This window comes from Rhinolophus ferrumequinum, chromosome 5 (assembly GCF_004115265.2).
Source record: "Rhinolophus ferrumequinum isolate MPI-CBG mRhiFer1 chromosome 5, mRhiFer1_v1.p, whole genome shotgun sequence".
In the NCBI taxonomy this organism is placed as follows: Eukaryota; Metazoa; Chordata; class Mammalia; order Chiroptera; family Rhinolophidae; genus Rhinolophus; species Rhinolophus ferrumequinum.
The window spans coordinates 65,417,647-65,433,348 of record NC_046288.1 but is presented as its reverse complement, the minus strand read 5'-3'; positions in this window follow the sequence as shown (position 1 = coordinate 65,433,348).

Below are 15,702 nucleotides of genomic sequence, written 5' to 3'. Positions count from 1 at the left end.
GTAAAATACAAGTGACCTTCCTTTAATTCTTACCATGATTTCTGGGTGGCTTTGTTGTAAGGAGCTTTTTTGCCACTTAAAAAAAAAAAAAGTTTATTTGAAATAACAAAGCAAAATTATAGGATTAGACATGAAAGAGAAAACCGACACTTTCTCAGTTAATTTAAAAGTGAAAATAAGGGCCTGAAATAAAGAAGATGGGAATATGAAGAGGGAAAAAGACAGATTCATACATTCATATATACATATATACATACATATGTACATATATGCATATATATACATATACATGTATATATGTGTGTATATATAAATATACATATATACACATATATATACATATATACACACACACATATATGTATATATAAATATAAATATATATATATATATATATATATGTATATATATATACATATATACACTGTGTTTCCCCAAAAATAAGACCAGGTCTTATATTAATTTTTGCTCCAAAAAAACACATCAGGGCTTATGTTCAGGGGATGTCATCCTGAAAAATCATGCTAGGGCTTATTTTATGGTTAGGTCTTATTTTGGGGAAACACAGTATATATATATATATATATGTATATCAAGGCTAAATCAAAATTGATAGGACTACTTGAAAAATCATCAGTAATTCTCTGTGAGCATTCTTAGGGATGAGTACAACATACTAGATGACACATTGCTTTTCACTAGGTATTTTTTTGTGATGGTGTTTGATTTGGTCAGATGAGTGAGACTTATATTTGGCTGGTGAAGAATTTTGCAATTTTATGATAAAGAGGCATACGAGTAAGAGGAATTTAGAGGAACTCACTATTTATCAGTGTATTATTAGTAGTATTCTTTCTTTACATTCCCTTTCAGCTGGAAAATATTCTCTGCTTATGAAGGGCTTGCACAACTATATTAGGCCTGCCCAGATAGTCTTCCTATCTTGAGGTCAATTACATAACCTCAAGATATAACAGGTTATATCTTGAGGTGATATAACATAATGACAGGACTGAAGTGTCATCATATTTACCAGTTCCTACCACATCCAAGAGGAGAGGATTATCAAGGCCAAGGTCACCGAGGATCTCCTTAGAATTCTGTCTACCAAATTAGGGAAAAGAGTTTAGCCTAGATTTATAAGCTTTCATTCAATGCAAAAAGGAGTCCATTAGTTCTTATTATATATTGACTGTTACATTTAATTGAGAACATAGTAATCGAATCTGACACAACATTTTTTCCCAGAAGCTTTCACATTTGACCGTCATGGAAAACCTAGGCAACTCTTATTACATTTTTCCCCCAGAGGTAGAAATGGAGCACAGTGATTTTAAATAAAGTCCCCTCAAGTTCCATCAGTGGAAAATGGTATACTCAAAGATAAGTCTGATTCTAGATACACTACATTTTACTTCACAAAGAATAAATTATTGTAGATAATTTATTGCTACTAGAATGATCAAACATGATGGCTTTCTCTACTGAGCAAGTAGAGTGAGTAACATGTTCTATTACTTTTCGGTGTGATTTGCAATATAACTATATGAGTTAAAAATAATGTGAACATTAAATTATAATACAATCCAAAATGAAGTGAGTCATGTTTCCTGCAGCTTTGAAGCAATGATGGCATTGGATATTAGTAATGAGAATACAGGAAGAGGTGTCCTCATTTAGGGCTCTTTGTCATCAGGTGATCTGTCTCTCTTTAGGAGGCCCTCCAACTGCTTGAGTTATGGAAAACAAGCTTTCCCCTTTGCTAAATGTCTGGGAGCCTATTCTGACCTACTTAGGTTTCTAAATAGATTTTCCTGGTGCTATATGCCAGCGGTTACATTGAGGAGAGGAAAACACCACTCACAATCCCTTAACCTATCCACTGCCGAGTCTTTTTCATTTCCCAAGAATTGTGTCAGTCTCTTCTTTTGTTTAAGCTAGTTCACTGCTAAAGTGTAGCTTCATTATCAGAGAACTAAGTGAGGTATCACTATATGCAGATCCATAGGGACACTGAAATAATTTAAGACAACATAACCCCTTCTTCAGGATATTTTAATAGAAATTTTACCTCTGGCATTTTTCTGCCAAGTTAAAGAAATATGCAACTTTAGTAACAAGCTGGCCTTAATATATTGCTTGCAAAAACTTGTACAAGGAATCTCAATGATGGCCCTAGTGAGAATTCTACTTGAATAGGCTTTAGACTTAAATAGTTCATAAAATGTTGATTTTTCAGTGTTGGTCTTTTCAGAAAGACAGAGTATTATAAACCATGTATTCAGCCTCACAGGCCTTGGAATTTCTCAGAGGATATCTTTTTTCTCATATTCTGAGTGTGATTACATAGCATCTTTTCCTAAATTTTCAAGTGTCAAAGCAAAGAGCTCTAAAGGAATTATTAAACATTATAATATTTTCAAATGAAAGATAATTATATCTAAAAACAATGGAAACAGCAACAAAGTACATTTTAAAAAATGAAATAAGGAGAAAATACACCTATACATGAGATAGAAAGATAAGTAGATGGTAGATACATAAACATACAGATACATAGACAAACAGAGTTGCTAACTTTCTGCTATTTCAGCTTTTTAAAATTCCTAGGTTTGGCATGATAAAAAACACTTTTCTTTCAATTTTGACGTTTCAAGTAAAACTAGGTATTTAGATTAACTGACTTACTACGTAGAGTATTTCTTCCAACTATGATACAGAGCATATATGCTGTTTATATAAGCACACAGTTGAGTCCAAGTTTCTAGATTTACCTTCTCAAATAAAACCCAAATATGCTGATAAATGACGTTTCCACCTGTTTATAATATATTGAATTTTAAAACAATAAGTGTTATGATTGATATCTTAGAATCAATAATAACACAGAATTTTTACTACTAAAGGAATACTCAGAGGATTTCTGACATTTATATTTCCCAAATAGGAGTGAGCTAGGTATTTAATCAAAGATTGTTGAGTCCAGCGCAACACGGGCAGTGAGAGAATAAGAGGTGGTGAAGGGTTAAGAAAGACATAGAAATCAAGAGATTTATGCACTAAGGGCCAACGGTCTCACAGCCTCAAAGGACTGAGAGCTCTGAATCAGGCCACTATGTGGCTTTTATTGAGTACACACAAGGAAATAACATTGTTTTCTCCATGGTCTGTGAATTTCATACATTATACTAGGAAACTGATTCAAACCAGTTACCCTTGCTTGTAAGCAGCCGGAACCGAAAGTCCCAGGATATCTTAGTAATTGTTGTATGTACCTAACCAAGGGACAAAATCTTTATGCTGAAATTTATTGATATGAATAGATGGAGAACTGATGTTATCACATCGTTGAATCTCTTCCCAAGCAGGTTGTGGGAAGGAATGAAGCCACAGAGGCAGAGGCTCTCCTTAGCCGGGAGATGGTGGGGGTCTATGCCCACCTCTATCAACCCGTGAGTTCTCCAGATGGCCCCTATGTAACAGTGCCTGTCTTAGGTTGCTCCTTCCTTGAGGAGTCTTACCCGTCATTCACTAACCAGCCATCCTTTGGGGCCAAACAGGGAGACATAAGGTGTAAGCAAAAAGGTGAAGCAAAGTCCCTGAAAGAATCAGTCTCACAGACTCTCCTTTCTTTAGGGGTAGGTATGAGGGGACAGACAGGTAGGCTGCTGCGTGATAACAAAAGATGGTAGGTGAAAAGTTGCCAAGAGTCTTACTTTATTCAATTCTATTTATACATATAGAACAGTTCAGGTATATCATTTTGTATTATCATTGAATCATTCTATCATTAACAGGAAGATGTTTGCCAAGGTTTACTAGAGAGTAGAAATAACAGCAAATTTTATTCTAAAGTTTTCAATTTTGATGATTCTAATTTATTTCCTAAACCAGCTAAAGTGCTAGTATATTAAACCAAGTTTTCTAAAGGTTAATAAATAAATAAATAAATAAAGCTATGGTCACAACATTGGATTACATTTAAAATTAAGATATTTTTACTGACTTTAGCATACATGAAAATCTGTCATGTTAATTCTGAAACTCTATAAAGGTATTATTTTTGGCTTTTGTAGATGTACTGATACAATATTTTTCAGAGCTTATTACAGTTAAAATATTGTTTTCTCCAGCTTTGATATTGAATCACTAATTACTTGGTAACTGTCAAATAATATGCAACACTCAGTTTAGTTTTGTTTATTTCAGTTGATTTGAAGCACCATGCAAAGGAGACCAATGTCAGGAGTTTGATGCTCACTTGGCTTCTCACAAATACAAACAGAAATGTTCTCCCTGGAAAATGGACACTTTGAAAATCTTAGTTGAATTAATTCTATTATTTTTAAAATGTACGTAATAATATATATTTTCTGCCTTTTAAAACATGCTATGCATGCTTTATAACAACAAAATTTTTTCACTGTAAACTGTGAAAGATCTATGTTAAAGATAACTTCAACATTGAAAAGCCAGTAGATCAATAGGTACACATTGCTTCTGTTTATAAATGTACTCCTACGTACACATATGGTTTTACATGTTATTTACTTTTTTTGGGGAAACTAATTTCTCACTTAGCATTAGGCAAACTAGCTAGGATCACAAAGAGTCCTGATATCACTAAGATAAGTAGGTTATGCTGCAATAATGGGAAAATAAAAATTCCATTGGCACTTCTTTTTTTTGAAGTTCACGCAAATTCTACTGAAGATAAAACCAACCCTCTAACCCTCTAAGGCCACTTCCCTCAGCTACGTGATGACTGGAAGTAAAGTGCCTGTTGCTATATTATAACATGAAACATGTGGCTTTCTTGGACGATGCAAGAAAATGCAGGTGGGTCATGCATAAGCACGTACGTGTTTTGGAATGTGATGAAGACTCTCTCCTTGACCAAACTCTAGACAGGCTCCTCTGAGCCCTTTATTGACTAGGCTCTTCCTTCTGCCTTTTCCTCAAGAGCCAGTTGTAACAAGAATCCTGTTAAGTCAGTTTAGCAAGAATCCCCCATGCTCAGTATCAGATCACGTTTGATAGCTGATCAAATTCCTCTTCCCCCATTAATACCAACTGAATATTTTGTTCACTTAAGTTCCATATGTTGAAAAGCAAGTCCCGATGTGAATGTCTCAGGACGTGGGGGCTCTGGGAAGTGATTAGGTCATGATGGCAGGGCCCTCCTGAAGGGATCAGTGTCCTTACAAAGGAGACCCCAGAGAGCTCCCTCACCCCTGTAACCATGTCAAGTGGCAGCAAGAGGGTGCCTTTTATGAAGCAGAAAGTGGGACCTCACCAGACACTGAATCTGCTGGCTCCATGATGTTGAAATATCAAGCCTCCAGGCATGTGAGAAATAAATGTCTGTTGTTTATAAGCTATCCAGTCTATGGTATTTTGCTACAGCTGACCAAATTGAATAATTCCTCCAGGGAATATCTGACCACCTTGGCCTGCCTTCAGCAAGAATTTCCCCACCTTCTTAGTATTTTTCTGTCCACTGAACCCCAACCATCACCACCAACTCTGCTCTTTTCTACAAAACCCCACTTTTTCTCGTTGCATTTTGAATTGAGTTCTATACTGAGTTTTTTGGTTTGTTTGTTTGTTTGTTTGTTTCCCTCTGTTGAAATAGTGTCTGGATAAAACATGCTTTATCACTTATCTTACGGTCTAGCTCTGATTTTTTTTAAGAAACAGGAGTGATACATGACTCTTCCCCACACATTTCTTTGGTCATAGCTAGTCACATAGTCATGCTTATTCAGAAGAATGTGGGGAAAAGATAAGGAGCACTGGAAATCTTTGTCAGAAATCATTATGTCTATTGTATTACTGTGTAACTCTACCTTTTTATAATTCTATACGCCTTGAAATTCCCCAGGGCAAAAGTGCAGGATTATGACAATTTTACCAATAATAAAAACTTGAAATTTTCAGCATTTTAAACATATTTAAGTACGCTTTCTCAATGTATATGCACAAAACTACCCACGTTTATAGTTATGTCTGATAGATATAATCCGCATGTCTCTGTCTCTCATTCTCTCTCTCTCTCTCACGCACACACACACACACAAACTAAACAAACTAAACAAACAAACAAAAAAAAACTGAGACACAGAGTAATACAATACAATGATTAAATTATATCTAAAACTTACACCCATCTAATCAGAGACAGAGCACCATCTAGAATCTAGTCTCCTGAAACCTGATCCAAAATTCTTCTCCAAAAGACTATATTAACTGCAAATGTAAAGCACTAGTAAATCCTATAAGGACCCACTGTTGAGAACCAAAAGCTTGAAAAAACGTTCCAGTATTTGAAGGAATACAAGTAGTTTCATTTTTTTTATTAAGAATATAAATTTCCCTAAGCAGAAGTTTCATTCTATATTTGCTTCCTTTATGAACTTCAAGACAGAACGAAAAAATATTAGCTGCCTCTGCTGCACCCTACTGACATGCCCCCCAAGTAAAAACTTGTTTTTCCTGGATGTTACTCAAAAATGTCACAGATAAACCTGCACATTGCTTTGTGATAATGCTCTAAGCACCCCTAGATAAATGCAACTTATAAAATATTAGAAATACAGGTTCTTAGAGAACATCTGGACTAATATCCTTATTGGCAGAGAAGATACCTGAGATTCAAGAAGATCAATGTGCTTTCCCACTACTGCTCTACCAGTTACTATTGCTGTAACATAGACCGGACCAAAAGCAAAGCTAAAATATTTGCAATATTAAGTATAATTTGAGAAGATATATGGTACCTATTTGGGGAATGTGTCTTATTAGAATTATTCCAATAATAAAATTAATATAGTTTGATTTTTAATAAGTAAACTCTTTGCCTCTATTCTCTCTTTCTCTCCATTTATTTATATATATTCCATATTTCCTCCAGTTATCACAAAAGAACAAATACAAGCACATAGCTCCCCTTCTGGAAGACCTTAGCAAGCCCCGTTGCTTCTGAGAGAAAGTATAAATTCTACATTATAATTCTGTGGTCTGTCTTCCATGTATTGGCAATCCTTACAACCTATGCCATAATCATACTAATGTTATTTACCTCTGCACACATGATGATATTTCAGAACTCTCTGCCTTTGCTGTTGTTTATTTCTACACAATTTCCCTGCCTCCCAGTCCATCCAAGTCCTATCATTTTCCATCCCTCATCTCAAATGATGCCCTTTCAGGAAAGAATCGCCCATCTTCCTCAAGGGGATCTATGTGCTCCTACATATAGTATACTGTCATATAACTATTAAAGTATTTCCCATACACTACTATAATTTTCTCGCTTCACCCAACTGACATCTTAAGAGCAGGCAGAACATTTCATGTGTTTTCTTTTTTCAGTGATATCATCTGACATTTCATAGCTGTTTAATAAATTTTGTAAAAGAGAGAAAACATTGATGAATAAAAATAGCTTTCGTAGACACAAGACTTTAAAATCACAAAACGCTTTTTATATTGTGTTATGCCAATCCCTCGTTGAACAACATCCTTCCATTTAGAATTATTATACACAGAGTTGGCCCTTTGTAGGCTGGGGTCCTTTTGAGAGTCCCATGACTGAAGAAAAATGCTGGTAACTGGAAAATGGGTAACATTTAACCAACTCTTTTGACACATCTGTTGTACTTCCTAGGGACGTATACAGTTGCGTCTCACTACTTCCAAATAACATGACCACTGCTGCACAGTAGTAATCTAAACAATCAGACATATTTTCTCCAACTGTAGAAAAATGAGGATTTCCATGCTACACACCAATTTCCCCTTGTAAGGTGTTTCACTCATTATATTCATTGACCTTATTTCCACTGTGTTAGTTTATATTGCTCTCTGCTTGAGGAGTTTAATGAGTATGTGAATTCCACTGGGTATTCTGATTACAATAGCGCTGCATATGTTCACCTCTTTAATAAGAAAACAGATTACCATGAGTCTAAAAAAAAGTGTTTTGGGGTCTCCTATCTGAATGTTATCGTTTTTCTTCAATTTATGGGTTTCTCAACCCAAATTATAACATTTGTGACAAATAAGCTGATATGTCAAGAATAAATTCATGTATTCTATTTTAGCCCAGATAGAAGTGGAAAGAACATGAGGTTCTGAGTGAAAGTAGTAGTTCTACCTCCACTACTTGCATTTTGCTTGACATTGGAGAAGTCTTTAACTGCACTTGGCGCCAAGTTCTTCTGCTAAATGTGGATACTAATGAGGCACAAATTCTGTCAGAATTAAGAGAGGGGTAGATGTAAAAACACCTTTTTATATTCAAGGATATACATGAATTTAACAGTACAAAATTATATATGCACATTGTCATCAGTTCTTGCAAAGTCCTATTCAGGTACTGACCTGCTGCCTCTGAATGCAGTCAAGAAATACAATTAAGCAGATCTGACACCTAGTTCTGGCTCTTTAGTCTGAAGCATTAATGGGTGACACTGGGCAGCTCACAGTAACCTCACCCAAACTGGCTCCTACCTTTAATATTAATAGATTCTGAGAACCATCCCTGTTTTGGAGTTACTGGATATGAGTACATCACCAGCTGTCAAGACCATTCTTTTTCCTTTGTGTGTGTGTGTGTGTGTGTGTGTGTATACACACACACACACACACACACACACACATATATATATATCCATATATGTATATATACATATTTTATATATATCATATATAAATATATATTTATCTATTATATATTTATATATAATATAAATATATATATATATTTTTAATATATATATATATTTATATTACATATATATTTTTTCCTTCCTTCTATTATTAAAATGCCAACACAATTTTTGCCTCTACCTGGAATCTACACTTTGTCATTTAAGGTAGCCCCCCATTTACTGCAGGAGATACGTCCAAAGCTCCCCAGTGGATGCCTGAAACCTAAGGTAGTACCCTATATGTGTACTATGTTTTTTCCTATACATGCATAAAGACAAAGCTGAACTTTTAAATTGGGCAATTTTTCAGATAGAAGATTTGTTCTTACTGTAGATCTTAGCAACTTCAGCAAACCATTTTTTTTCTTTCCATATAAAGTTGAGAATTTTCACCTTTTTGTTAAAGGAAGAACTTTATGACTTCTTTGGCATATCCAATTTCCAGCATCACTACTCTTGTGCTTTGGAGCCATCATTAAAGTAAAATAAGGGTCACTTGAACAAAAGCACTGTGAAACCACCACCGTTGATCTGATAACTGAGATGGCTACTAAGTAAGTAATGGGAGTGTAATACAGACAGCATAGATGTCCTCTACAAAAAGATGATACATGTCTCAGGTTGAGGTGGAATGGAGCGACGAAACTTCATCATGCTACTAAGAACAGCATGCAATTTAAAGCTTATGGATTGCTTATTTCTGGAATTTTCCATTTAATATCTTTGGACCTTGGTTGACGGTAGGTAACTAAAACCGTGGATAAGAGGGACTACTGTATTTTGAAGAATCTGTTGATACCCCTATAATACGTCAGTCAATAGTAAAGTATCATGAATAAAGAGCTGACCCAAATCTACACTTGAAATCAAGAAATTTGCAGTCTAATATGAGGATTAGCATTTAAGTGCTAGACATTCTCAAATGTATGTCACTGATCAAAAACCCTCTGTTGGCATTCCAGAGCCAAAATATTCAATTGCCCACACAACTTTACAACTGTAAAATAAACATGCAGACTTGAGGTTCTTTTCCAGAATATGAGGAGCTTTGAAGTCACCATTTTTTACTTCTTTACAAGAAAGAAAATCTGAACAAACTGAAGAATGAACAATTCTTCTTCAATCTGTCAAAGAAGTGCAAACTGCTGCATCAAAAATTGGAAAGACAGGCAGGAACAGAATCACAGCTTATCCGAGTCGAAACCTCCCCCGGAACCAGCACAAAGGGAAAAAAAACCTGAACTGTAATTGACAAATTCCTGGAGGCTCAGTGTCCTCTAAGAGTTAAAAACTGCAGGGAGACCCAGTCACGCCCCTCCTCCCAACACACACACACACACACACACACACACACACACACGCACTTTTGTAAGTTTTATTCCAGTGGCTCAGGTCCTCATAGTAACTATCCAAGATAAATTCCCTCATGGTTTCCAGCAGTGGTAAGGAAAAAATAACCATTTTTAAATATTCCAGAATATTCTGCTCTTCTAAACAAGACCCACCCTCAGAAAAAACTATTTTACCAGGGTCTAACCTGCTTGGGTTTTATCAGAGCCTAACCTACCTGGTGGAAAGAGAAATACCCAACTCCACACCACACTAGCCATCATGTCCCACTTAAGGAAGAGAAAAAAACTGAGCCCTGGGAGCAAGTTAACCAATAAACTGAGACCTAATTACAGGACTATAAGAGTTTTCTCCTCCCTTCACACCTTATCACCATACTACTAAAGGCCTATTTATTTATAGCAGTTCTTAAAGTCATTTGATCATGTCAACCTTTTAACAAAAAATCACCAGGCATATTAAAAGGCAAAAAGCAAAGTCTGAAGAGACTGAACTAGCATCAGAGTCAGATATGGCTGGACTTTTGGAACTATCAGAGCAAATCAGTTTTTAAAATTATGATTATATGCTAAAGGCTCTGATGGAAACAAAAGATGATATGCAAGAACAGACGGATAATGTAAGCAGAGTGGAAATTCTAAGAAAATCAAAATGAAATTGTAAGGAAATCAAAAACACTATAACAGAAATTAAAATACCTTTGATGGGCTGATTACTAGACTGCATATAGCTGAGGAAAGTATCTTTAAATTTGAGGACATGACAAAAGGAACTTCCAAAACTGAAAAGAAAATGAGAGAAAAAGAGAAAGACAAGAAAACAGAACAAAATATCCAAGAACCCAAGAACTGTGGGGCAACTACAGAAAGTGTAACATATCTATAATGGGCATGCCAGAAGTAGAACAAACAAACAAAAAAATGTTTGAAATAATAATCATTGATAATTTCCCCAAATTATTCCAGATACCAAGACACAGATATAGAAAGATCAGAGAACATCAATCAAGATAAATGAAACAAACAAACAAACAAAACACACACACACACAAAACAACAAAAAAAATTCCCCAAAACAAAACAAACAAACAAAAACAAAACAAAAACTATTCCTAGGCATATCATTTTCAAGCTATTAAAAATCAAAGATAAAGAACAAATCCTGAAAGACGGGAGGGAAAAATAAAGTTTACCTACAGAGGAAAGAAAAATAAGAATTACATCTGAGTTCTCCTCAGAAACCAGGCAAGCAAGATGACAGTGGAGTGAAATATTTAAAATGTGGAGAGAAAAAACATAAAACAACAACTAAAACTTAGAATTCTGTACCTTGTGAAATTACCCTCCAAAAGTAAAAGGAAAATAACGTCTTTACCTGACAAACCATAACTAGGAAAATGTATTGTCAGTAAACCTGCATTGCATGAAATATTCTTCAGAGAGAACAATGATAAATTTTGGAAACTCAGATGTACATTAAAAAAAAAAAAAAAAAAAAAACTTCAGAAAAGGAAAAAGTGAGAGTAAAATTTAAAAAAATATATTTTTCTTATTCTTAATTAACAAATAGTTTATTAAAAATAAAAATAGCAACAATGTTTTTGATTACATATGTAAATATATACTTATGTATAAATAAAATGGATGCTAACAATGATACAAAGGATGGAAAGGAGGAAATAGGAGTATTTTGTTATTATACTATTGTTTGTATTGTATAACTATGAAGTGGTATACTGCTATTATTGGATCAAATGTAAATGTATACTGCAAACTCTGGGCAACCATTGAAAAATAGTAAAAAATAAAAGTGTAATTTGTAGTAACTTTTTTTGATATGCTAATAAATAAGGGAAAAATGGATTCATATAAAATGCTCAACTGAAACCACAAAAAGCAGTAAATGTGTAAAAGATAAAAAATATGCATTAAAAAATGAATATAACAAATGGAAAACAGTGATAAATATGGTAGATACCAATTCAAGTAATCAATAATCACTTAACATAAAGGCCAATATATACCAATTAAAAGACAGACATTGTAGTAGTGGATCAAAAACCAAGACCTAACTATACACCATCCTCAAGAAACACACTTTAAATATATAGACACATAGGAATTAAAAGTAAAGGTCTGGAAAGACCTGTCTAGGGAGATGACATTCTCCCTAGGAGAGCAGCATTACAAACGAAAGCATCAAAACCTCATGCCCTGAAAATAGGAGTACAGTTGGTATTTTTGACTCTATGGGAGAATTGGAACTATAGTGGTAGAAAATAGATTCAGAAAGATACGTAGGAGCGTTTAAGTGTTTGTATCAATAACAGCTTTTTAAATTTTCTTAGGGAAGAACCATAATCTGATAAGTATAAGTGCTATCAGATTGTGTACCAAGTTCAACCACATTTAGTCAATTACCCAACTTCAAGCTCTATAAAAGTAGTGATAGACTGTAGAAAGATCAATTGAAAAGATTTTAATAGAATCATTCAGAAAAACTATATATGTCCTCTAAAATTTGGAGGACAAAGGGGATTGTACTTGGTTAATGTTTAACAATTTCCAAAGAAAACCAGCTGTTCTTTCTCCACTGATGATGGTCAAAGTGTGGGCATTTGCCATAGAGTTAGCTTCGACTCTTTGATAGCAGTGTTTTAGCAATATTGCAAATGTCCCTTCCTCATAAGATTTGTTGCCAGGAATAAGGAAAACTCATTAAAAAGAGGCTTAAGGGGGTCTCATCGCGTGTAAAATAGGCAGAGGTCAGTGGTAAGGATTGGAGGGAGTCAGTAGGAAGAGCTGTTCATGTCAGGGAATTGAAAGCAAAGGCCCCTAGTGGTATGTGAGGGGAAGAGGATCCCTGAAGAATCCCATAGAATTTATTGTCCATGGGACAAAGAGCACCACAATGCCAGATTAGTACTGCTCCAGTGAAAGCACACAACTCCCAGAATGAGAGTAAAATACAATTCTATTTATTTATCTATTTATTTAGGCTCCCATAGTCCCTTTAAAATTTATTCATGAGGATAATCTTCATGCCACTGGATGGAAACCTTGGAAGGCTTCCCAAACTTTTAGATAATAAACAATGCTAGTCCTTCTTTATGGTGCAATCAGGGTCTCCATTATGAAATTAGATTATCTTGCTGAAGCTAGTAATCATTATTTAATTATAAGTAATTACTCACTGAACACAACTTCCTTCCCGTGTCCCATTAGCACTTTAGGATGGAGTATGTGTAAACTTCTCATCCTTTCATGGTTGTATCTTCTCTTGTAGTAGCTGGGAAAGGATAAAGTGTGGATTACATGGCTGTAGGCTGTGTGAGTCAGGTAGTGGTTAAAATAGTCTCTTTCTCCTAGGATGTTCAGAAATTCCCATCTTCGGGCACTTCTAACTCTTGTTGAGAGCGGTTGCCTCACTATGATGGGTGCTCTTTCTGGTCCTAATAATTCAGCAATCAATACCACTTTCTTGATGCTGAGCTGTCTCCACTTCTCATGTTGACTTTTTTAGACAGGACACTAGACAATCACATACCAGCTTTCTCTTTTGCAGGTTCACATCTTACACAAATTTCTTGCCTCAACTCATGTACTTTTTGGCTCAACAAATTTTAGGGGAACACCCCCATCTCAATCAGTTTATATTCTGCCTTCATGTGTTCCCAGTGTCTGTCAACCTCCAATTCACAGTGACCACCAAATTAAAGAAAACAAATCAGGTTCTTTGAAACCAATTAAAAACATGTCTCAGAGAAGAGAATTTTAAGCGTAGAGAAGCTTGAGAAAAATAACAAAACATTGGTATCTGCTGATTAGGATCTCGAATAAGCGTGTAGCATCTTAAATTTCTAATAGACTTCCTTCAGATTATGGTCATTAACACCAGAGTTTGAATGAGATTAGTTTATTCAAGCTTTTTCTTTCTTTCTTTTCTGTTTAACAATTTCAGTCATCCTTTCATGTGTCAACAATTTTAAAAATGTAATACCAATTGTTAAAATCAATTTTAGTGAAAGTGGAACATGCATTTTGTTATAAATTTTCCCTAGCATTACGTATTTTTTCCCCTCCATATGTTGTTTACCCTTATTAGAGTTAAGAATCAAAAATAAAAACGGTATTTTTGTTAAAGAAGAAAAGTCATGACTCTTGGAGAATATGATGCCTTAGCTATCGGTAGTCTTCATTAAAATGCTCCTCAAGTCTCTTGATATTTAAACTTTTAATTTTATTTTAAAAAATAAAAGTACCACAGAGCTTTCAATATACAATACTTTTGAAAACAATAACAAGGATAACTACTTATGGAATGAGCTGGACAAAATGGAATGTAAGCAGGAAGTTACTTTCTTTTCTACCACTGTTTTTTAATGTTATTCTGGGAAGTTACTGGTCTTCCCTAAAAGATTATGAGCTTTTTAAATCAGAATGGTATCTTGTTCATTCTTCTAACCTCAGGCACATAGTAGACTTTAAAAGGAATTTCCTGAATAAATACCAGGTGTGATCAAACAATATGGTGAATGTTTAAATAAATTTTTAAAAAATATATTACACTAAAAGACACATTGCCATTAATCCCCCTCAAAATACTCCCCCTCGCTTCTAACACACTTATCCCCTCCTTCTTGCCACTTTCTGAAGCAGATCTGGAAGTCCTCTTTTGTGAGTGTCTTTAGTTGTGCTGTCGTGGCTGCTTCAATGTCCTGAATCATTTTGACTTTGGGGAAGAGCCAGAAGTTGCATGGTGCTAGATCTGGTGAATAATGTGGATGAGGACACACTATAATGTTTTTATTTACAGAAATTGCCATACAAGAAGTGATGTGTAACATGGAGCATTTTCATCACGGAAGATGATTAGCAGCACACTTTAAAACACACCTTCTCTCAACCATAGCTCACACCCGACTGACTGCACTGAACAAGTTGAAACTTGTCAACACACTATTACTAAGGTTCGAAGCGCTACTTCCTGTATTGAAGATCCCTGCCTTTCCGTTGGATGGCACATGGCAGCAGCATTCACTGTATTTTGTGATCACAATGGAAAGGCTGCAAGGCACGCATTGTTTCTGGTACGGTGATTTCTGCCAAATAAAAGCATTACAGTATGTTGTCATCTACCTTATTCACCAGATCTGGCACCATGTGACTTCTGGCTCTTCCCCAAAGTCAAAATGACCATGAAAGGTAACGTTTTCAATCAATTCAAGACAGCAGGCAGCTACAACAGTACAACTAAAGACAGGAAAGAAGACTTCCAGAACTGCTTCAGAAAGTGGCAAGAATGATGGGATACGTATGTTCAAAGTGAGAGGGAGTCTTTTGAGGGAGATTAATGGCAATATGTATTTCACTGTAACATTTTTTTATTTAAACATTCACCATGTTGTTTGATCACACCTCATACATTAAGATATTATAACATGATTTTGCTCATAAAGTATACATTGGCCATAGTTATCAATAACAGGTTCTCAGCAAGAGAATTAAATAATGAAAGTGGTGTTTGCAAAAAGTGACCAAGTGTTTGACTGCAGAACAAATTCAATGAGATACAAAATTAGAAAGTTATTTCTCTAGATGAGACTTTCTGTGCCAGGAACCCAGACCAAAGTGGCAGC